Source organism: Globicephala melas, unplaced genomic scaffold (assembly GCF_963455315.2).
Source record: "Globicephala melas unplaced genomic scaffold, mGloMel1.2 SCAFFOLD_354, whole genome shotgun sequence".
Classification (NCBI taxonomy): Eukaryota; Metazoa; Chordata; class Mammalia; order Artiodactyla; family Delphinidae; genus Globicephala; species Globicephala melas.
In genome coordinates this window covers 147,272-167,179 of record NW_027207523.1, presented here as the reverse complement: position 1 = coordinate 167,179, position 19,908 = coordinate 147,272, and the positions used below count along the sequence as shown (strand labels likewise).

General features: G+C 68.0%; 9 non-coding genes across 9 annotated transcripts; all 9 read left to right on the top strand.

The window, feature by feature from the left end:
* The first annotated feature begins 2,480 nt into the window (after window positions 1-2,480).
* Window positions 2,481-2,599, top strand: LOC132596550 (5S ribosomal RNA). The gene has a single exon (XR_009562628.1). It is a non-coding gene; the product is annotated as a 5S ribosomal RNA (ribosomal RNA).
* Window positions 2,600-3,532: 933 nt separating this feature from the next.
* LOC132596602 (5S ribosomal RNA) lies at window positions 3,533-3,652 on the top strand. The gene has a single exon (XR_009562680.1). It is a non-coding gene; the product is annotated as a 5S ribosomal RNA (ribosomal RNA).
* A 2,697-nt stretch (window positions 3,653-6,349) lies between these two features.
* Window positions 6,350-6,468, top strand: LOC132596549 (5S ribosomal RNA). Its single transcript, XR_009562627.1, has one exon. It is a non-coding gene; the product is annotated as a 5S ribosomal RNA (ribosomal RNA).
* A 2,697-nt stretch (window positions 6,469-9,165) lies between these two features.
* LOC132596548 (5S ribosomal RNA) lies at window positions 9,166-9,284 on the top strand. The gene has a single exon (XR_009562626.1). It is a non-coding gene; the product is annotated as a 5S ribosomal RNA (ribosomal RNA).
* A 933-nt stretch (window positions 9,285-10,217) lies between these two features.
* LOC132596547 (5S ribosomal RNA) lies at window positions 10,218-10,336 on the top strand. Its single transcript, XR_009562625.1, has one exon. It is a non-coding gene; the product is annotated as a 5S ribosomal RNA (ribosomal RNA).
* A 2,697-nt stretch (window positions 10,337-13,033) lies between these two features.
* Window positions 13,034-13,152, top strand: LOC132596546 (5S ribosomal RNA). The gene has a single exon (XR_009562624.1). It is a non-coding gene; the product is annotated as a 5S ribosomal RNA (ribosomal RNA).
* Window positions 13,153-15,849: 2,697 nt separating this feature from the next.
* LOC132596545 (5S ribosomal RNA) lies at window positions 15,850-15,968 on the top strand. The gene has a single exon (XR_009562623.1). It is a non-coding gene; the product is annotated as a 5S ribosomal RNA (ribosomal RNA).
* A 932-nt stretch (window positions 15,969-16,900) lies between these two features.
* LOC132596544 (5S ribosomal RNA) lies at window positions 16,901-17,019 on the top strand. The gene has a single exon (XR_009562622.1). It is a non-coding gene; the product is annotated as a 5S ribosomal RNA (ribosomal RNA).
* A 2,697-nt stretch (window positions 17,020-19,716) lies between these two features.
* On the top strand, window positions 19,717-19,835 carry LOC132596543 (5S ribosomal RNA). The gene has a single exon (XR_009562621.1). It is a non-coding gene; the product is annotated as a 5S ribosomal RNA (ribosomal RNA).
* Window positions 19,836-19,908: the final 73 nt, after the last annotated feature.

The window sequence follows — 19,908 nt, the reverse complement described above, 5'->3', positions numbered from 1 at the left end:
CTGGCTTGCTTGTCTGTGGGGAAAGGCGAGATGGGTCAGGGCCTGGGTTCCTGAGGGGCTGAGAATCAAGGCAGGGATAGAAGAAAGGGGACAGGCCCACATCCCCTGAACCCACGCCGGCGCCCACTCACCTTTGTGGAAAATACGATTGAAAAGTGCCCGCAAGAATCTCTTCAGATGCCTCCAGAGTTGAGGGAAGAAGGGGAGGGGGGAGGCCGGGAGCAGGGTGAGCCCTGAAATCCAACCCTTGTCCCGGTCACACCCCAGCAGCCCTCCCACCTCAGCCCCTTCAAGACCCCAGGGCTCCCCCAACCGCGCTGCACAGATCCTGCCCTGACCATAGTCACCATGTTGATCCCCACGTTGAGCAAGATGAAGCTGACCGGGAGCAGAAGAATTGAGTATCCTTGCTCCTGGCATTTCCTGGGGATGGGGCCAGTGAACGGCTCGGCTCGGTAGTAGTTTCGCTCACCCATGGCCGTTGGTCCCAGGACTGCCTGGGCCCTCTGCCCTCCAGTTTTAACTGGGAGCCAGACTGGGTCATAATGGGGCAGGTGGTGAGGTCACAGTGAGGGAGGGGGATGAAAAGGAGGGCCCAGAGTGGCATTCCCTGGTAACCAGGGTCAGGTAAGCTGAGCCTGGACAGTCAAACAGGGCCCGGTGGCCGGCATACATCCCCTCGAGCGGTCATTCATTCGCTCACCGCCCGCTGACTCACTTGTTCAAATGACACATTGCGTCTCTTGGCCCCTCTTGAGACTAGGAAGACCTTGGCCTCAGAGGCCTGCTGAAGGCCTGGCTGGAGTCCAGAGCCTCAGCCTTCTTCATGCCCTTCACTGGGCCTGGAGCTGGACCTGCCCAGATGTGGAACCTCCCAGTTTGGAAGCAACTTCTTGTATGAGGCTCTCTGTGGACAGGGACAGCTGAGACACAGAGGAGGTGCCCAGAGACCAGGGGTTTGGAGTCTGCAGCTGCAGATGTACTTAGTGCATGGTATAGGACCAGGAGGGGCCTGCTGGCAGAACTGTGGCCACTAAACCAAAGGGACCCTCAGGCCAAGAAGGGGACACTGGCTTCTTATTGCAGGAAGCCAAGCGCAGGGACCCAGGCTGGCAGAAGGAGTGGCGCTTCCAAGCCACAGACCACCAATGTTTCCTGGACTCTGGCGCTCTTTATTCCTCTCTCCATGCCCTGCCGCCCCCTGCCCCTGCCCCCACTTGCTGCTGGTAAGTTCATTTTCCCAGTCTGGCTCCCGTGCAGAGAGGGCCTGGAGGCCGAGGTGGAAGGTAGCAGCGAGTTGGCCCGCGCTTGGCCCTCCTGCGGTTGCCGCTTCAGCACCAGACTGTCATACACCTGGTAGTTGGCATTGCCTCCCGGGTTCCGGCTGAGTGGCATGAAGGTGGGCGGGGGTGGAGGGTGCTCGGTAGCCTGGACGTCGGGCAGGAGGTGAGAGGGGCGGAGGAGCAGCGCTGAGCTGGGAGCCGGGGCCCGCTGGTCCGAGGCCTCGGCCAGTACCGTGAGGGAGGCGGAGGTGGCCACAGGGCGCCGCAAGGGCAGGATCTCAGCCCATTCGGCCGCCGGGTGCCGCACCTCGTGGGGATCGCGGGAGTAATCCAAGTGTCCCGTGGAGGGATGCAGGCTGCGGTTGGACTCGCTGTGAGCACAGCTGGGGAGGCTACGTCTGTGGGCCGGTGGGGTGTCGCGCTACCAGGCGTCGGGCCGGTAGACCCGAGGCACCAGAGCGGATGGAGGCTCAGAGCCCTCCAGACCCAGACTCCGCCATGGGCCCAGTTGCCGTCCTTTCGGCCCGCGAGCCCCTCGACCTGCACCTGGCCGCCCCCACCGGCGCCCAGCCCCGGCGCCGCCACCTGTGTGCCAGTGTGTCCCTCCACAGCTCCCTCCGACAAAAGCCCCACCCCCACCCCGCCCCTCTGGCGTGTCACCGCGGCCGGGTGCGGGAGCGGGATCGAGGGCAGGGGCCGCTTCCCCGGGCCTGCCGGCCACCAGGGGCGGGGTCCTGAGCTCGGCGGGGGGTGTGGGGGCAAGGGTGGCCTTGCCGGGGCTGAGGGGCCGTGGCGACTCAATGGTGGCTCCCGGTGGCTTCGGGCCAGCTGCTGTCGGGCAGGAGGGCCGGCCCGGGCTGCGGCCGGGCTGCGCCTAGGGCCGCGTGGGCGGGCAGGGCCGATGCCCAAGGGACCGCGGGCCCCGGGCCCTGAAGCCTCCGGGGCCACGTCCCTGTGAGCGACGTGCGGGATCTTGGGCGGGGCGCCAAGCGCCGAAGGGTTTGCTGGGTCACGGCCGCCCTGGGCTGGGAGGTGGTCGCCAAACCCTCCGCCGCCGCCCGATACCCGAGACCTCCGTTGCCCCTGCCTGGGCGGGCGAGGGGGCCCTGCCGGGGCGGGCCGGCCGCCAGGCTGGCGTTAAGGCGCCAGCGCCAGCGAAACTGGGCCTCAAGAGGCCGCCCGCGGCCCCCCGCCCCCGTCTACGGCCATACCACCCTGAACGCGCCCGATCTCGTCTGATCTCGGAAGCTAAGCAGGGTCGGGCCTGGTTAGTACTTGGATGGGAGACCGCCTGGGAATACCGGGTGCTGTAGGCTTTTTGCCTCCCGCTCCGCCCGCCTTCTCCTTTACTCGCCCGCGGCGGGGGGGCCGCCGGCTCCGCCCCCGCCGGGCCCCGCTGCAGGCCCCACCTCCTCAGGCCCCTCCCACCACGGCGCGCGCCGGCGGGGTCGCTCCCCGCCGGCCCGGCCGGCCAGGCGGCCAGAAGGCGGCCCTGGAAGGCAGGCGCACCCCAGACGCTCCCGGGGTGGCTGGCCCGGACCCAGACTCCGCCGCGGGCCCAGTTGCCGTCCTTTCGGCCCGCGAGCCCCTCGACCTGCACCTGGCCGCCCCCACCGGCGCCCAGCCCCGGCGCCGCCACCTGTGTGCCGGTGTGTCCCTCCACAGCTCCCTCCGACAAAAGCCCCCCCCACCCCGCCCCTCTGGCGTGTCACCGCGGCCGGGTGCGGGAGCGGGATCGAGGGCAGGGGCCGCTTCCCCGGGCCTGCCGGCCACCAGGGGCGGGGTCCTGAGCTCGGCGGGGGGTGTGGGGGCAAGGGTGGCCTTGCCGGGGCTGAGGGGCCGTGGCGACTCAATGGTGGCTCCCAGTGGCTTCGGGCCAGCTGCTGTCGGGCAGGAGGGCCGGCCCGGGCTGCGGCCGGGCTGCGCCTAGGGCCGCGTGGGCGGGCAGGGCCGATGCCCAAGGGACCGCGGGCCCCGGGCCCTGAAGCCTCCGGGGCCACGTCCCTGTGAGCGACGTGCGGGATCTTGGGCGGGGCGCCAAGCGCCGAAGGGTTTGCTGGGTCACGGCCGCCCTGGGCTGGGAGGTGGTCGCCAAACCCTCCGCCGCCGCCCGATACCCGAGACCTCCGTTGCCCCTGCCTGGGCGGGCGAGGGGGCCCTGCCGGGGCGGGCCGGCCGCCAGGCTGGCGTTAAGGCGCCAGCGCCAGCGAAACTGGGCCTCAAGAGGCCGCCCGCGGCCCCCCGCCCCCGTCTACGGCCATACCACCCTGAACGCGCCCGATCTCGTCTGATCTCTGGAAGCTAAGCAGGGTCGGGCCTGGTTAGTACTTGGATGGGAGACCGCCTGGGAATACCGGGTGCTGTAGGCTTTTTGCCTCCCGCTCCGCCCGCCTTCTCCTTTACTCGCCCGCGGCGGGGGGGCCGCCGGCTCCGCCCCCGCCGAGCCCCGCTGCAGGCAGTAGTCAAGGTGGGTTTACCTGCCCGAGCAGGAAGCTTGGGCGATGGCAGAAGTGGGAAGAAACTCTTGAGCACAGGTTCTTGGGATCCACGGAGCAGCGCATGCACATGCGATGGGTGCCTACACAGCTGGCTTGCTTGTCTGTGGGGAAAGGCGAGATGGGTCAGGGCCTGGGTTCCTGAGGGGCTGAGAATCAAGGCAGGGATAGAAGAAAGGGGACAGGCCCACATCCCCTGAACCCACGCCGGCGCCCACTCACCTTTGTGGAAAATACGATTGAAAAGTGCCCGCAAGAATCTCTTCAGATGCCTCCAGAGTTGAGGGAAGAAGGGGAGGGGGGAGGCCGGGAGCAGGGTGAGCCCTGAAATCCAACCCTTGTCCCGGTCACACCCCAGCAGCCCTCCCACCTCAGCCCCTTCAAGACCCCAGGGCTCCCCCAACCGCGCTGCACAGATCCTGCCCTGACCATAGTCACCATGTTGATCCCCACGTTGAGCAAGATGAAGCTGACCGGGAGCAGAAGAATTGAGTATCCTTGCTCCTGGCATTTCCTGGGGATGGGGCCAGTGAACGGCTCGGCTCGGTAGTAGTTTCGCTCACCCATGGCCGTTGGTCCCAGGACTGCCTGGGCCCTCTGCCCTCCAGTTTTAACTGGGAGCCAGACTGGGTCATAATGGGGCAGGTGGTGAGGTCACAGTGAGGGAGGGGGATGAAAAGGAGGGCCCAGAGTGGCATTCCCTGGTAACCAGGGTCAGGTAAGCTGAGCCTGGACAGTCAAACAGGGCCCGGTGGCCGGCATACATCCCCTCGAGCGGTCATTCATTCGCTCACCGCCCGCTGACTCACTTGTTCAAATGACACATTGCGTCTCTTGGCCCCTCTTGAGACTAGGAAGACCTTGGCCTCAGAGGCCTGCTGAAGGCCTGGCTGGAGTCCAGAGCCTCAGCCTTCTTCATGCCCTTCACTGGGCCTGGAGCTGGACCTGCCCAGATGTGGAACCTCCCAGTTTGGAAGCAACTTCTTGTATGAGGCTCTCTGTGGACAGGGACAGCTGAGACACAGAGGAGGTGCCCAGAGACCAGGGGTTTGGAGTCTGCAGCTGCAGATGTACTTAGTGCATGGTATAGGACCAGGAGGGGCCTGCTGGCAGAACTGTGGCCACTAAACCAAAGGGACCCTCAGGCCAAGAAGGGGACACTGGCTTCTTATTGCAGGAAGCCAAGCGCAGGGACCCAGGCTGGCAGAAGGAGTGGCGCTTCCAAGCCACAGACCACCAATGTTTCCTGGACTCTGGCGCTCTTTATTCCTCTCTCCATGCCCTGCCGCCCCCTGCCCCTGCCCCCACTTGCTGCTGGTAAGTTCATTTTCCCAGTCTGGCTCCCGTGCAGAGAGGGCCTGGAGGCCGAGGTGGAAGGTAGCAGCGAGTTGGCCCGCGCTTGGCCCTCCTGCGGTTGCCGCTTCAGCACCAGACTGTCATACACCTGGTAGTTGGCATTGCCTCCCGGGTTCCGGCTGAGTGGCATGAAGGTGGGCGGGGGTGGAGGGTGCTCGGTAGCCTGGACGTCGGGCAGGAGGTGAGAGGGGCGGAGGAGCAGCGCTGAGCTGGGAGCCGGGGCCCGCTGGTCCGAGGCCTCGGCCAGTACCGTGAGGGAGGCGGAGGTGGCCACAGGGCGCCGCAAGGGCAGGATCTCAGCCCATTCGGCCGCCGGGTGCCGCACCTCGTGGGGATCGCGGGAGTAATCCAAGTGTCCCGTGGAGGGATGCAGGCTGCGGTTGGACTCGCTGTGAGCACAGCTGGGGAGGCTACGTCTGTGGGCCGGTGGGGTGTCGCGCTACCAGGCGTCGGGCCGGTAGACCCGAGGCACCAGAGCGGATGGAGGCTCAGAGCCCTCCAGACCCAGACTCCGCCATGGGCCCAGTTGCCGTCCTTTCGGCCCGCGAGCCCCTCGACCTGCACCTGGCCGCCCCCACCGGCGCCCAGCCCCGGCGCCGCCACCTGTGTGCCGGTGTGTCCCTCCACAGCTCCCTCCGACAAAAGCCCCACCCCCACCCCGCCCCTCTGGCGTGTCACCGCGGCCGGGTGCGGGAGCGGGATCGAGGGCAGGGGCCGCTTCCCCGGGCCTGCCGGCCACCAGGGGCGGGGTCCTGAGCTCGGCGGGGGGTGTGGGGGCAAGGGTGGCCTTGCCGGGGCTGAGGGGCCGTGGCGACTCAATGGTGGCTCCCGGTGGCTTCGGGCCAGCTGCTGTCGGGCAGGAGGGCCGGCCCGGGCTGCGGCCGGGCTGCGCCTAGGGCCGCGTGGGCGGGCAGGGCCGATGCCCAAGGGACCGCGGGCCCCGGGCCCTGAAGCCTCCGGGGCCACGTCCCTGTGAGCGACGTGCGGGATCTTGGGCGGGGCGCCAAGCGCCGAAGGGTTTGCTGGGTCACGGCCGCCCTGGGCTGGGAGGTGGTCGCCAAACCCTCCGCCGCCGCCCGATACCCGAGACCTCCGTTGCCCCTGCCTGGGCGGGCGAGGGGGCCCTGCCGGGGCGGGCCGGCCGCCAGGCTGGCGTTAAGGCGCCAGCGCCAGCGAAACTGGGCCTCAAGAGGCCGCCCGCGGCCCCCCGCCCCCGTCTACGGCCATACCACCCTGAACGCGCCCGATCTCGTCTGATCTCGGAAGCTAAGCAGGGTCGGGCCTGGTTAGTACTTGGATGGGAGACCGCCTGGGAATACCGGGTGCTGTAGGCTTTTTGCCTCCCGCTCCGCCCGCCTTCTCCTTTACTCGCCCGCGGCGGGGGGGCCGCCGGCTCCGCCCCCGCCGAGCCCCGCTGCAGGCAGTAGTCAAGGTGGGTTTACCTGCCCGAGCAGGAAGCTTGGGCGATGGCAGAAGTGGGAAGAAACTCTTGAGCACAGGTTCTTGGGATCCACGGAGCAGCGCATGCACATGCGATGGGTGCCTACACAGCTGGCTTGCTTGTCTGTGGGGAAAGGCGAGATGGGTCAGGGCCTGGGTTCCTGAGGGGCTGAGAATCAAGGCAGGGATAGAAGAAAGGGGACAGGCCCACATCCCCTGAACCCACGCCGGCGCCCACTCACCTTTGTGGAAAATACGATTGAAAAGTGCCCGCAAGAATCTCTTCAGATGCCTCCAGAGTTGAGGGAAGAAGGGGAGGGGGGAGGCCGGGAGCAGGGTGAGCCCTGAAATCCAACCCTTGTCCCGGTCACACCCCAGCAGCCCTCCCACCTCAGCCCCTTCAAGACCCCAGGGCTCCCCCAACCGCGCTGCACAGATCCTGCCCTGACCATAGTCACCATGTTGATCCCCACGTTGAGCAAGATGAAGCTGACCGGGAGCAGAAGAATTGAGTATCCTTGCTCCTGGCATTTCCTGGGGATGGGGCCAGTGAACGGCTCGGCTCGGTAGTAGTTTCGCTCACCCATGGCCGTTGGTCCCAGGACTGCCTGGGCCCTCTGCCCTCCAGTTTTAACTGGGAGCCAGACTGGGTCATAATGGGGCAGGTGGTGAGGTCACAGTGAGGGAGGGGGATGAAAAGGAGGGCCCAGAGTGGCATTCCCTGGTAACCAGGGTCAGGTAAGCTGAGCCTGGACAGTCAAACAGGGCCCGGTGGCCGGCATACATCCCCTCGAGCGGTCATTCATTCGCTCACCGCCCGCTGACTCACTTGTTCAAATGACACATTGCGTCTCTTGGCCCCTCTTGAGACTAGGAAGACCTTGGCCTCAGAGGCCTGCTGAAGGCCTGGCTGGAGTCCAGAGCCTCAGCCTTCTTCATGCCCTTCACTGGGCCTGGAGCTGGACCTGCCCAGATGTGGAACCTCCCAGTTTGGAAGCAACTTCTTGTATGAGGCTCTCTGTGGACAGGGACAGCTGAGACACAGAGGAGGTGCCCAGAGACCAGGGGTTTGGAGTCTGCAGCTGCAGATGTACTTAGTGCATGGTATAGGACCAGGAGGGGCCTGCTGGCAGAACTGTGGCCACTAAACCAAAGGGACCCTCAGGCCAAGAAGGGGACACTGGCTTCTTATTGCAGGAAGCCAAGCGCAGGGACCCAGGCTGGCAGAAGGAGTGGCGCTTCCAAGCCACAGACCACCAATGTTTCCTGGACTCTGGCGCTCTTTATTCCTCTCTCCATGCCCTGCCGCCCCCTGCCCCTGCCCCCACTTGCTGCTGGTAAGTTCATTTTCCCAGTCTGGCTCCCGTGCAGAGAGGGCCTGGAGGCCGAGGTGGAAGGTAGCAGTGAGTTGGCCCGCGCTTGGCCCTCCTGCGGTTGCCGCTTCAGCACCAGACTGTCATACACCTGGTAGTTGGCATTGCCTCCCGGGTTCCGGCTGAGTGGCATGAAGGTGGGCGGGGGTGGAGGGTGCTCGGTAGCCTGGACGTCGGGCAGGAGGTGAGAGGGGCGGAGGAGCAGCGCTGAGCTGGGAGCCGGGGCCCGCTGGTCCGAGGCCTCGGCCAGTACCGTGAGGGAGGCGGAGGTGGCCACAGGGCGCCGCAAGGGCAGGATCTCAGCCCATTCGGCCGCCGGGTGCCGCACCTCGTGGGGATCGCGGGAGTAATCCAAGTGTCCCGTGGAGGGATGCAGGCTGCGGTTGGACTCGCTGTGAGCACAGCTGGGGAGGCTACGTCTGTGGGCCGGTGGGGTGTCGCGCTACCAGGCGTCGGGCCGGTAGACCCGAGGCACCAGAGCGGATGGAGGCTCAGAGCCCTCCAGACCCAGACTCCGCCATGGGCCCAGTTGCCGTCCTTTCGGCCCGCGAGCCCCTCGACCTGCACCTGGCCGCCCCCACCGGCGCCCAGCCCCGGCGCCGCCACCTGTGTGCCAGTGTGTCCCTCCACAGCTCCCTCCGACAAAAGCCCCACCCCCACCCCGCCCCTCTGGCGTGTCACCGCGGCCGGGTGCGGGAGCGGGATCGAGGGCAGGGGCCGCTTCCCCGGGCCTGCCGGCCACCAGGGGCGGGGTCCTGAGCTCGGCGGGGGGTGTGGGGGCAAGGGTGGCCTTGCCGGGGCTGAGGGGCCGTGGCGACTCAATGGTGGCTCCCGGTGGCTTCGGGCCAGCTGCTGTCGGGCAGGAGGGCCGGCCCGGGCTGCGGCCGGGCTGCGCCTAGGGCCGCGTGGGCGGGCAGGGCCGATGCCCAAGGGACCGCGGGCCCCGGGCCCTGAAGCCTCCGGGGCCACGTCCCTGTGAGCGACGTGCGGGATCTTGGGCGGGGCGCCAAGCGCCGAAGGGTTTGCTGGGTCACGGCCGCCCTGGGCTGGGAGGTGGTCGCCAAACCCTCCGCCGCCGCCCGATACCCGAGACCTCCGTTGCCCCTGCCTGGGCGGGCGAGGGGGCCCTGCCGGGGCGGGCCGGCCGCCAGGCTGGCGTTAAGGCGCCAGCGCCAGCGAAACTGGGCCTCAAGAGGCCGCCCGCGGCCCCCCGCCCCCGTCTACGGCCATACCACCCTGAACGCGCCCGATCTCGTCTGATCTCGGAAGCTAAGCAGGGTCGGGCCTGGTTAGTACTTGGATGGGAGACCGCCTGGGAATACCGGGTGCTGTAGGCTTTTTGCCTCCCGCTCCGCCCGCCTTCTCCTTTACTCGCCCGCGGCGGGGGGGCCGCCGGCTCCGCCCCCGCCGGGCCCCGCTGCAGGCCCCACCTCCTCAGGCCCCTCCCACCACGGCGCGCGCCGGCGGGGTCGCTCCCCGCCGGCCCGGCCGGCCAGGCGGCCAGAAGGCGGCCCTGGAAGGCAGGCGCACCCCAGACGCTCCCGGGGTGGCTGGCCCGGACCCAGACTCCGCCGCGGGCCCAGTTGCCGTCCTTTCGGCCCGCGAGCCCCTCGACCTGCACCTGGCCGCCCCCACCGGCGCCCAGCCCCGGCGCCGCCACCTGTGTGCCGGTGTGTCCCTCCACAGCTCCCTCCGACAAAAGCCCCCCCCACCCCGCCCCTCTGGCGTGTCACCGCGGCCGGGTGCGGGAGCGGGATCGAGGGCAGGGGCCGCTTCCCCGGGCCTGCCGGCCACCAGGGGCGGGGTCCTGAGCTCGGCGGGGGGTGTGGGGGCAAGGGTGGCCTTGCCGGGGCTGAGGGGCCGTGGCGACTCAATGGTGGCTCCCGGTGGCTTCGGGCCAGCTGCTGTCGGGCAGGAGGGCCGGCCCGGGCTGCGGCCGGGCTGCGCCTAGGGCCGCGTGGGCGGGCAGGGCCGATGCCCAAGGGACCGCGGGCCCCGGGCCCTGAAGCCTCCGGGGCCACGTCCCTGTGAGCGACGTGCGGGATCTTGGGCGGGGCGCCAAGCGCCGAAGGGTTTGCTGGGTCACGGCCGCCCTGGGCTGGGAGGTGGTCGCCAAACCCTCCGCCGCCGCCCGATACCCGAGACCTCCGTTGCCCCTGCCTGGGCGGGCGAGGGGGCCCTGCCGGGGCGGGCCGGCCGCCAGGCTGGCGTTAAGGCGCCAGCGCCAGCGAAACTGGGCCTCAAGAGGCCGCCCGCGGCCCCCCGCCCCCGTCTACGGCCATACCACCCTGAACGCGCCCGATCTCGTCTGATCTCGGAAGCTAAGCAGGGTCGGGCCTGGTTAGTACTTGGATGGGAGACCGCCTGGGAATACCGGGTGCTGTAGGCTTTTTGCCTCCCGCTCCGCCCGCCTTCTCCTTTACTCGCCCGCGGCGGGGGGGCCGCCGGCTCCGCCCCCGCCGAGCCCCGCTGCAGGCAGTAGTCAAGGTGGGTTTACCTGCCCGAGCAGGAAGCTTGGGCGATGGCAGAAGTGGGAAGAAACTCTTGAGCACAGGTTCTTGGGATCCACGGAGCAGCGCATGCACATGCGATGGGTGCCTACACAGCTGGCTTGCTTGTCTGTGGGGAAAGGCGAGATGGGTCAGGGCCTGGGTTCCTGAGGGGCTGAGAATCAAGGCAGGGATAGAAGAAAGGGGACAGGCCCACATCCCCTGAACCCACGCCGGCGCCCACTCACCTTTGTGGAAAATACGATTGAAAAGTGCCCGCAAGAATCTCTTCAGATGCCTCCAGAGTTGAGGGAAGAAGGGGAGGGGGGAGGCCGGGAGCAGGGTGAGCCCTGAAATCCAACCCTTGTCCCGGTCACACCCCAGCAGCCCTCCCACCTCAGCCCCTTCAAGACCCCAGGGCTCCCCCAACCGCGCTGCACAGATCCTGCCCTGACCATAGTCACCATGTTGATCCCCACGTTGAGCAAGATGAAGCTGACCGGGAGCAGAAGAATTGAGTATCCTTGCTCCTGGCATTTCCTGGGGATGGGGCCAGTGAACGGCTCGGCTCGGTAGTAGTTTCGCTCACCCATGGCCGTTGGTCCCAGGACTGCCTGGGCCCTCTGCCCTCCAGTTTTAACTGGGAGCCAGACTGGGTCATAATGGGGCAGGTGGTGAGGTCACAGTGAGGGAGGGGGATGAAAAGGAGGGCCCAGAGTGGCATTCCCTGGTAACCAGGGTCAGGTAAGCTGAGCCTGGACAGTCAAACAGGGCCCGGTGGCCGGCATACATCCCCTCGAGCGGTCATTCATTCGCTCACCGCCCGCTGACTCACTTGTTCAAATGACACATTGCGTCTCTTGGCCCCTCTTGAGACTAGGAAGACCTTGGCCTCAGAGGCCTGCTGAAGGCCTGGCTGGAGTCCAGAGCCTCAGCCTTCTTCATGCCCTTCACTGGGCCTGGAGCTGGACCTGCCCAGATGTGGAACCTCCCAGTTTGGAAGCAACTTCTTGTATGAGGCTCTCTGTGGACAGGGACAGCTGAGACACAGAGGAGGTGCCCAGAGACCAGGGGTTTGGAGTCTGCAGCTGCAGATGTACTTAGTGCATGGTATAGGACCAGGAGGGGCCTGCTGGCAGAACTGTGGCCACTAAACCAAAGGGACCCTCAGGCCAAGAAGGGGACACTGGCTTCTTATTGCAGGAAGCCAAGCGCAGGGACCCAGGCTGGCAGAAGGAGTGGCGCTTCCAAGCCACAGACCACCAATGTTTCCTGGACTCTGGCGCTCTTTATTCCTCTCTCCATGCCCTGCCGCCCCCTGCCCCTGCCCCCACTTGCTGCTGGTAAGTTCATTTTCCCAGTCTGGCTCCCGTGCAGAGAGGGCCTGGAGGCCGAGGTGGAAGGTAGCAGCGAGTTGGCCCGCGCTTGGCCCTCCTGCGGTTGCCGCTTCAGCACCAGACTGTCATACACCTGGTAGTTGGCATTGCCTCCCGGGTTCCGGCTGAGTGGCATGAAGGTGGGCGGGGGTGGAGGGTGCTCGGTAGCCTGGACGTCGGGCAGGAGGTGAGAGGGGCGGAGGAGCAGCGCTGAGCTGGGAGCCGGGGCCCGCTGGTCCGAGGCCTCGGCCAGTACCGTGAGGGAGGCGGAGGTGGCCACAGGGCGCCGCAAGGGCAGGATCTCAGCCCATTCGGCCGCCGGGTGCCGCACCTCGTGGGGATCGCGGGAGTAATCCAAGTGTCCCGTGGAGGGATGCAGGCTGCGGTTGGACTCGCTGTGAGCACAGCTGGGGAGGCTACGTCTGTGGGCCGGTGGGGTGTCGCGCTACCAGGCGTCGGGCCGGTAGACCCGAGGCACCAGAGCGGATGGAGGCTCAGAGCCCTCCAGACCCAGACTCCGCCATGGGCCCAGTTGCCGTCCTTTCGGCCCGCGAGCCCCTCGACCTGCACCTGGCCGCCCCCACCGGCGCCCAGCCCCGGCGCCGCCACCTGTGTGCCGGTGTGTCCCTCCACAGCTCCCTCCGACAAAAGCCCCACCCCCACCCCGCCCCTCTGGCGTGTCACCGCGGCCGGGTGCGGGAGCGGGATCGAGGGCAGGGGCCGCTTCCCCGGGCCTGCCGGCCACCAGGGGCGGGGTCCTGAGCTCGGCGGGGGGTGTGGGGGCAAGGGTGGCCTTGCCGGGGCTGAGGGGCCGTGGCGACTCAATGGTGGCTCCCGGTGGCTTCGGGCCAGCTGCTGTCGGGCAGGAGGGCCGGCCCGGGCTGCGGCCGGGCTGCGCCTAGGGCCGCGTGGGCGGGCAGGGCCGATGCCCAAGGGACCGCGGGCCCCGGGCCCTGAAGCCTCCGGGGCCACGTCCCTGTGAGCGACGTGCGGGATCTTGGGCGGGGCGCCAAGCGCCGAAGGGTTTGCTGGGTCACGGCCGCCCTGGGCTGGGAGGTGGTCGCCAAACCCTCCGCCGCCGCCCGATACCCGAGACCTCCGTTGCCCCTGCCTGGGCGGGCGAGGGGGCCCTGCCGGGGCGGGCCGGCCGCCAGGCTGGCGTTAAGGCGCCAGCGCCAGCGAAACTGGGCCTCAAGAGGCCGCCCGCGGCCCCCCGCCCCCGTCTACGGCCATACCACCCTGAACGCGCCCGATCTCGTCTGATCTCGGAAGCTAAGCAGGGTCGGGCCTGGTTAGTACTTGGATGGGAGACCGCCTGGGAATACCGGGTGCTGTAGGCTTTTTGCCTCCCGCTCCGCCCGCCTTCTCCTTTACTCGCCCGCGGCGGGGGGGCCGCCGGCTCCGCCCCCGCCGAGCCCCGCTGCAGGCAGTAGTCAAGGTGGGTTTACCTGCCCGAGCAGGAAGCTTGGGCGATGGCAGAAGTGGGAAGAAACTCTTGAGCACAGGTTCTTGGGATCCACGGAGCAGCGCATGCACATGCGATGGGTGCCTACACAGCTGGCTTGCTTGTCTGTGGGGAAAGGCGAGATGGGTCAGGGCCTGGGTTCCTGAGGGGCTGAGAATCAAGGCAGGGATAGAAGAAAGGGGACAGGCCCACATCCCCTGAACCCACGCCGGCGCCCACTCACCTTTGTGGAAAATACGATTGAAAAGTGCCCGCAAGAATCTCTTCAGATGCCTCCAGAGTTGAGGGAAGAAGGGGAGGGGGGAGGCCGGGAGCAGGGTGAGCCCTGAAATCCAACCCTTGTCCCGGTCACACCCCAGCAGCCCTCCCACCTCAGCCCCTTCAAGACCCCAGGGCTCCCCCAACCGCGCTGCACAGATCCTGCCCTGACCATAGTCACCATGTTGATCCCCACGTTGAGCAAGATGAAGCTGACCGGGAGCAGAAGAATTGAGTATCCTTGCTCCTGGCATTTCCTGGGGATGGGGCCAGTGAACGGCTCGGCTCGGTAGTAGTTTCGCTCACCCATGGCCGTTGGTCCCAGGACTGCCTGGGCCCTCTGCCCTCCAGTTTTAACTGGGAGCCAGACTGGGTCATAATGGGGCAGGTGGTGAGGTCACAGTGAGGGAGGGGGATGAAAAGGAGGGCCCAGAGTGGCATTCCCTGGTAACCAGGGTCAGGTAAGCTGAGCCTGGACAGTCAAACAGGGCCCGGTGGCCGGCATACATCCCCTCGAGCGGTCATTCATTCGCTCACCGCCCGCTGACTCACTTGTTCAAATGACACATTGCGTCTCTTGGCCCCTCTTGAGACTAGGAAGACCTTGGCCTCAGAGGCCTGCTGAAGGCCTGGCTGGAGTCCAGAGCCTCAGCCTTCTTCATGCCCTTCACTGGGCCTGGAGCTGGACCTGCCCAGATGTGGAACCTCCCAGTTTGGAAGCAACTTCTTGTATGAGGCTCTCTGTGGACAGGGACAGCTGAGACACAGAGGAGGTGCCCAGAGACCAGGGGTTTGGAGTCTGCAGCTGCAGATGTACTTAGTGCATGGTATAGGACCAGGAGGGGCCTGCTGGCAGAACTGTGGCCACTAAACCAAAGGGACCCTCAGGCCAAGAAGGGGACACTGGCTTCTTATTGCAGGAAGCCAAGCGCAGGGACCCAGGCTGGCAGAAGGAGTGGCGCTTCCAAGCCACAGACCACCAATGTTTCCTGGACTCTGGCGCTCTTTATTCCTCTCTCCATGCCCTGCCGCCCCCTGCCCCTGCCCCCACTTGCTGCTGGTAAGTTCATTTTCCCAGTCTGGCTCCCGTGCAGAGAGGGCCTGGAGGCCGAGGTGGAAGGTAGCAGCGAGTTGGCCCGCGCTTGGCCCTCCTGCGGTTGCCGCTTCAGCACCAGACTGTCATACACCTGGTAGTTGGCATTGCCTCCCGGGTTCCGGCTGAGTGGCATGAAGGTGGGCGGGGGTGGAGGGTGCTCGGTAGCCTGGACGTCGGGCAGGAGGTGAGAGGGGCGGAGGAGCAGCGCTGAGCTGGGAGCCGGGGCCCGCTGGTCCGAGGCCTCGGCCAGTACCGTGAGGGAGGCGGAGGTGGCCACAGGGCGCCGCAAGGGCAGGATCTCAGCCCATTCGGCCGCCGGGTGCCGCACCTCGTGGGGATCGCGGGAGTAATCCAAGTGTCCCGTGGAGGGATGCAGGCTGCGGTTGGACTCGCTGTGAGCACAGCTGGGGAGGCTACGTCTGTGGGCCGGTGGGGTGTCGCGCTACCAGGCGTCGGGCCGGTAGACCCGAGGCACCAGAGCGGATGGAGGCTCAGAGCCCTCCAGACCCAGACTCCGCCATGGGCCCAGTTGCCGTCCTTTCGGCCCGCGAGCCCCTCGACCTGCACCTGGCCGCCCCCACCGGCGCCCAGCCCCGGCGCCGCCACCTGTGTGCCGGTGTGTCCCTCCACAGCTCCCTCCGACAAAAGCCCCCCCCCCACCCCGCCCCTCTGGCGTGTCACCGCGGCCGGGTGCGGGAGCGGGATCGAGGGCAGGGGCCGCTTCCCCGGGCCTGCCGGCCACCAGGGGCGGGGTCCTGAGCTCGGCGGGGGGTGTGGGGGCAAGGGTGGCCTTGCCGGGGCTGAGGGGCCGTGGCGACTCAATGGTGGCTCCCGGTGGCTTCGGGCCAGCTGCTGTCGGGCAGGAGGGCCGGCCCGGGCTGCGGCCGGGCTGCGCCTAGGGCCGCGTGGGCGGGCAGGGCCGATGCCCAAGGGACCGCGGGCCCCGGGCCCTGAAGCCTCCGGGGCCACGTCCCTGTGAGCGACGTGCGGGATCTTGGGCGGGGCGCCAAGCGCCGAAGGGTTTGCTGGGTCACGGCCGCCCTGGGCTGGGAGGTGGTCGCCAAACCCTCCGCCGCCGCCCGATACCCGAGACCTCCGTTGCCCCTGCCTGGGCGGGCGAGGGGGCCCTGCCGGGGCGGGCCGGCCGCCAGGCTGGCGTTAAGGCGCCAGCGCCAGCGAAACTGGGCCTCAAGAGGCCGCCCGCGGCCCCCCGCCCCCGTCTACGGCCATACCACCCTGAACGCGCCCGATCTCGTCTGATCTCGGAAGCTAAGCAGGGTCGGGCCTGGTTAGTACTTGGATGGGAGACCGCCTGGGAATACCGGGTGCTGTAGGCTTTTTGCCTCCTGCTCCGCCCGCCTTCTCCTTTACTCGCCCGCGGCGGGGGCCGCCGGCTCCGCCCCCGCCGGGCCCCGCTGCAGGCCCCACCTCCTCAGGCCCCTCCCACCACGGCGCGCGCCGGCGGGGTCGCTCCCCGCCGGCCCGGCCGGCCAGGCGGCCAGAAGGCGGCCCTGGAAGGCAGCCGCACCCCAGACGCTCCCGGGGTGGCTGGCCCGGACCCAGACTCCGCCGCGGGCCCAGTTGCCGTCCTTTCGGCCCGCGAGCCCCTCGACCTGCACCTGGCCGCCCCCACCGGCGCCCAGCCCCGGCGCCGCCACCTGTGTGCCGGTGTGTCCCTCCACAGCTCCCTCCGACAAAAGCCCCCCCCCACCCCGCCCCTCTGGCGTGTCACCGCGGCCGGGTGCGGGAGCGGGATCGAGGGCAGGGGCCGCTTCCCCGGGCCTGCCGGCCACCAGGGGCGGGGTCCTGAGCTCGGCGGGGGGTGTGGGGGCAAGGGTGGCCTTGCCGGGGCTGAGGGGCCGTGGCGACTCAATGGTGGCTCCCGGTGGCTTCGGGCCAGCTGCTGTCGGGCAGGAGGGCCGGCCCGGGCTGCGGCCGGGCTGCGCCTAGGGCCGCGTGGGCGGGCAGGGCCGATGCCCAAGGGACCGCGGGCCCCGGGCCCTGAAGCCTCCGGGGCCACGTCCCTGTGAGCGACGTGCGGGATCTTGGGCGGGGCGCCAAGCGCCGAAGGGTTTGCTGGGTCACGGCCGCCCTGGGCTGGGAGGTGGTCGCCAAACCCTCCGCCGCCGCCCGATACCCGAGACCTCCGTTGCCCCTGCCTGGGCGGGCGAGGGGGCCCTGCCGGGGCGGGCCGGCCGCCAGGCTGGCGTTAAGGCGCCAGCGCCAGCGAAACTGGGCCTCAAGAGGCCGCCCGCGGCCCCCCGCCCCCGTCTACGGCCATACCACCCTGAACGCGCCCGATCTCGTCTGATCTCGGAAGCTAAGCAGGGTCGGGCCTGGTTAGTACTTGGATGGGAGACCGCCTGGGAATACCGGGTGCTGTAGGCTTTTTGCCTCCCGCTCCGCCCGCCTTCTCCTTTACTCGCCCGCGGCGGGGGGGCCGCCGGCTCCGCCCCCGCCGAGCCCCGCTGCAGGCAGTAGTCAAGGTGGGTTTACCTGCCCGAGCAGGAAGCTTGGGCGATGGCAGAAGTGGGAAGAAACTCTTGAGCACAGGTTCTTGGGATCCACGGAGCAGCGCATGCACATGCGATGGGTGCCTACACAGCTGGCTTGCTTGTCTGTGGGGAAAGGCGAGATGGGTCAGGGCCTGGGTTCCTGAGGGGCTGAGAATCAAGGCAGGGATAGAAGAAAGGGGACAGGCCCACATCCCCTGAACCCACGCCGGCGCCCACTCACCTTTGTGGAAAATACGATTGAAAAGTGCCCGCAAGAATCTCTTCAGATGCCTCCAGAGTTGAGGGAAGAAGGGGAGGGGGGAGGCCGGGAGCAGGGTGAGCCCTGAAATCCAACCCTTGTCCCGGTCACACCCCAGCAGCCCTCCCACCTCAGCCCCTTCAAGACCCCAGGGCTCCCCCAACCGCGCTGCACAGATCCTGCCCTGACCATAGTCACCATGTTGATCCCCACGTTGAGCAAGATGAAGCTGACCGGGAGCAGAAGAATTGAGTATCCTTGCTCCTGGCATTTCCTGGGGATGGGGCCAGTGAACGGCTCGGCTCGGTAGTAGTTTCGCTCACCCATGGCCGTTGGTCCCAGGACTGCCTGGGCCCTCTGCCCTCCAGTTTTAACTGGGAGCCAGACTGGGTCATAATGGGGCAGGTGGTGAGGTCACAGTGAGGGAGGGGGATGAAAAGGAGGGCCCAGAGTGGCATTCCCTGGTAACCAGGGTCAGGTAAGCTGAGCCTGGACAGTCAAACAGGGCCCGGTGGCCGGCATACATCCCCTCGAGCGGTCATTCATTCGCTCACCGCCCGCTGACTCACTTGTTCAAATGACACATTGCGTCTCTTGGCCCCTCTTGAGACTAGGAAGACCTTGGCCTCAGAGGCCTGCTGAAGGCCTGGCTGGAGTCCAGAGCCTCAGCCTTCTTCATGCCCTTCACTGGGCCTGGAGCTGGACCTGCCCAGATGTGGAACCTCCCAGTTTGGAAGCAACTTCTTGTATGAGGCTCTCTGTGGACAGGGACAGCTGAGACACAGAGGAGGTGCCCAGAGACCAGGGGTTTGGAGTCTGCAGCTGCAGATGTACTTAGTGCATGGTATAGGACCAGGAGGGGCCTGCTGGCAGAACTGTGGCCACTAAACCAAAGGGACCCTCAGGCCAAGAAGGGGACACTGGCTTCTTATTGCAGGAAGCCAAGCGCAGGGACCCAGGCTGGCAGAAGGAGTGGCGCTTCCAAGCCACAGACCACCAATGTTTCCTGGACTCTGGCGCTCTTTATTCCTCTCTCCATGCCCTGCCGCCCCCTGCCCCTGCCCCCACTTGCTGCTGGTAAGTTCATTTTCCCAGTCTGGCTCCCGTGCAGAGAGGGCCTGGAGGCCGAGGTGGAAGGTAGCAGCGAGTTGGCCCGCGCTTGGCCCTCCTGCGGTTGCCGCTTCAGCACCAGACTGTCATACACCTGGTAGTTGGCATTGCCTCCCGGGTTCCGGCTGAGTGGCATGAAGGTGGGCGGGGGTGGAGGGTGCTCGGTAGCCTGGACGTCGGGCAGGAGGTGAGAGGGGCGGAGGAGCAGCGCTGAGCTGGGAGCCGGGGCCCGCTGGTCCGAGGCCTCGGCCAGTACCGTGAGGGAGGCGGAGGTGGCCACAGGGCGCCGCAAGGGCAGGATCTCAGCCCATTCGGCCGCCGGGTGCCGCACCTCGTGGGGATCGCGGGAGTAATCCAAGTGTCCCGTGGAGGGATGCAGGCTGCGGTTGGACTCGCTGTGAGCACAGCTGGGGAGGCTACGTCTGTGGGCCGGTGGGGTGTCGCGCTACCAGGCGTCGGGCCGGTAGACCCGAGGCACCAGAGCGGATGGAGGCTCAGAGCCCTCCAGACCCAGACTCCGCCATGGGCCCAGTTGCCGTCCTTTCGGCCCGCGAGCCCCTCGACCTGCACCTGGCCGCCCCCACCGGCGCCCAGCCCCGGCGCCGCCACCTGTGTGCCGGTGTGTCCCTCCACAGCTCCCTCCGACAAAAGCCCCCCCCCCACCCCGCCCCTCTGGCGTGTCACCGCGGCCGGGTGCGGGAGCGGGATCGAGGGCAGGGGCCGCTTCCCCGGGCCTGCCGGCCACCAGGGGCGGGGTCCTGAGCTCGGCGGGGGGTGTGGGGGCAAGGGTGGCCTTGCCGGGGCTGAGGGGCCGTGGCGACTCAATGGTGGCTCCCGGTGGCTTCGGGCCAGCTGCTGTCGGGCAGGAGGGCCGGCCCGGGCTGCGGCCGGGCTGCGCCTAGGGCCGCGTGGGCGGGCAGGGCCGATGCCCAAGGGACCGCGGGCCCCGGGCCCTGAAGCCTCCGGGGCCACGTCCCTGTGAGCGACGTGCGGGATCTTGGGCGGGGCGCCAAGCGCCGAAGGGTTTGCTGGGTCACGGCCGCCCTGGGCTGGGAGGTGGTCGCCAAACCCTCCGCCGCCGCCCGATACCCGAGACCTCCGTTGCCCCTGCCTGGGCGGGCGAGGGGGCCCTGCCGGGGCGGGCCGGCCGCCAGGCTGGCGTTAAGGCGCCAGCGCCAGCGAAACTGGGCCTCAAGAGGCCGCCCGCGGCCCCCCGCCCCCGTCTACGGCCATACCACCCTGAACGCGCCCGATCTCGTCTGATCTCGGAAGCTAAGCAGGGTCGGGCCTGGTTAGTACTTGGATGGGAGACCGCCTGGGAATACCGGGTGCTGTAGGCTTTTTGCCTCCCGCTCCGCCCGCCTTCTCCTTTACTCGCCCGCGGCGGGGGGGCCGCCGGCTCCGCCCCCGCCG